Raw genomic sequence first — 2,491 nt, 5'->3', positions numbered from 1 at the left:
AAATGACACAATGCCGCGCAGAGTCAAAACAAACACATATCAAACAATTAAAACAATTGACCGTGGAATTTTTGCACCCACCTGCAAAACTTACCATTACCCCCATTTTGAAGAGGTAAACGTGATCGTGCTTTAAAAAAAAAATGCATGTTGAGTGATATGTTTTGCCTGTTTTAAAGTGTTCACACCAACCCTTCCCAGGTTTTATTCAGGCGCCTTATGTGAAAAAAAACCCGCGCTCCGTGAGTCCTTCCTCTCAGCTAGCGTAGCACATCGCTAAAACAGTTATTTTGCGATGTAGTCACAAAAGTAGTGTTGTTAGGCTGTGAAAACTTTTATTTTATTTCAATGATGCATACAAGTGTGCCTTTTTATGTTTATGTTAATACGTTGCATAAAGGGGTTTTATCATGACAAAATGTCCACAGAAAATGTTGTTTGTTTTTTGAATATGTTGTGTTTGTTTTCAGATAATCCAATGTGACACGTTTTCTTTTTGTTATCATGAAACTTTGGCTGTTAAATTGGTAAACCGTAATTTTTAAATAGCTACAATGAATAGTTTTATGGCTGGTGTGTCCAATTTTCGAACAAATATATGTGAACAATGTTACCTGTCAGTTTGTACTGTTATACAGTAATATTGGCCAAATGTTGACTGCACAGTTTTAGCAAATTCAGGAACCGTAACTAGTCAGCCGGCTAGTGTACGGATAGAGCTTCATACATTTAGATAAACGCGAGAATGTTCATGGATCTCAATAGAATACTTGCGGACATCATAAGAACGGGGTGCTTGTTAGATTTTTGACCCACCTGAGCAATCAGGATAGTTGGTAATGAACTTTACACACCTCCAGGCTATGATGACCTCTCTATATAAATATAGACATTACCCGAGTCTTGTTTTTCCCATCGTATAAACCAACTCATGTCAAACATAGGCACTTAGACCTGACGGACAGTAATCCCCTTATATTTTTGTTTCGTCTTGTTGAATGCTGATCATGATCACATTTTAAGATCAGAGTCATCAGTAGTGTCGAGTTTTGGTCAATATCTATATAATAAATTATCTTTTTCTTGAGCGTCAGTGGAGCCAGAGCAGTAGGACATTTGCTTCTTATTCATATTAATACGCATAGGGAAGTTGAATGATCTAAGCATTTGCTGTTTTAATTTATTTTCATTATTTTTTGTGTTCGGTCTGCGTGTACTTCTTGTCTTAAAATTCGCTTAGAACTAGATACATGAGATAGGTTGCACAACACTTCTTTGTGAAGAATGTTTGCGAACCTCACGATATGATGAATACGTTACAAATTCCCACGGAGTTGAATCTCTCATTTAGCATTGTGTTATGTGCCCCTCCACCCCACCCCCCCCTCCCCTACAAAACAACTTAACATTCATTGACACTTTAATAATTTTGTGCTGACACGTTCTTTTCTTTTCTTTTTTGAGTGTATATTTTCTTAGTTTTTTTTGCAGTTAATAATAGAACGTCAAACGTACACATAGGATCAGTACAGATACTAAATAAACCTCATGTCAGTTATAATGTGTTATTTGTCAAGCGTATAAGCCCAGCTTTGTGTGAAAGCGTTGAATAGTGTGTTAACTATTTGTTATGTGCCCACGGGCACCACATAGTCATTGATCAAGAGTGGCATGTGCCCATGAGGTGCAAAAGCGGTGGGCGCACCGCTGCCTCTTCTTCTTCCTCTTCTTCTGCGTGCGTGGGCTGAAACTCCCACTATCTCTCTCGTGTTTTTTTTTCGTGTCTGACCGTTTTGACCCCGCCATTTAGGCAGCCATACGCCGCTTTCGGAGGAGGCATGCTGGGTATTTTTGTGTTTCTGTAACCCACCGAACTCTGACATGGATTACAGGATCTTTTCCGTGCGCACTCGGTCTTGTGCTTGCGTGTACACACGAAGGGGGATAAGGCACTAGCAGGTCTGCACATAAGTTGACCTGGGACATCGGAAAAATCTCCACCTTAACCCACCAGCCGGCGCGGCCGGGATTCGAACCCACGACCTTCCTATTGGGAGGCCGGCGTTTTACCACCAAGCCATTGCGCCCGTCGACCGCTGCCTCAATAGACGGTGTTCGGAAATAACTCTGTTGCGTTTGCATGGGTTGTGAAAGAGTTGTTTTTCTTGGAAACATTGGGGCAAGCTTTCCTACGTGACATTATAGGCCAATCATTACAAGGGGCGTGTCTCCACACGTAGATGGGGACTACGTTTGGAGACACGCCTCTCGCTTGTGATTGGCCTATTATGTCACGTGGATAAGCTTGCTTCACCAACAACCCATACAAACCCGACATAGTTATTTGAAGAATTCGTTTATTATCTCACAGCTTGCATTGCTGTCTGAGCAAATCTTTTGTGCAGACGAATAATTTTGTCAGGTTCCAAAATCGAGAGCATATTAAACCGGTGTACATTTAACAAATCTTTCGGCCCAAATACTCCTTAAC

General features: G+C 40.8%; 1 protein-coding gene across 1 annotated transcript in view; it reads left to right on the top strand.

The window, feature by feature from the left end:
* Positions 1–1,578, top strand: part of LOC138947033 (uncharacterized) — a gene marked incomplete in the record, with an annotated part of 17,739 nt that extends 16,161 nt beyond the window's left edge. Inside the window, 1 exon segment of the mRNA XM_070318462.1 lies at positions 1–1,578. This exon segment is cut by the window's left edge and continues 949 nt beyond it.
* Positions 1,579–2,491: the final 913 nt, after the last annotated feature.

This window comes from Littorina saxatilis, linkage group LG14, assembly GCF_037325665.1.
Source record: "Littorina saxatilis isolate snail1 linkage group LG14, US_GU_Lsax_2.0, whole genome shotgun sequence".
NCBI classification, from domain to species: Eukaryota; Metazoa; Mollusca; class Gastropoda; order Littorinimorpha; family Littorinidae; genus Littorina; species Littorina saxatilis.
This window is presented reverse-complemented; position numbering and strand designations above follow the sequence as displayed.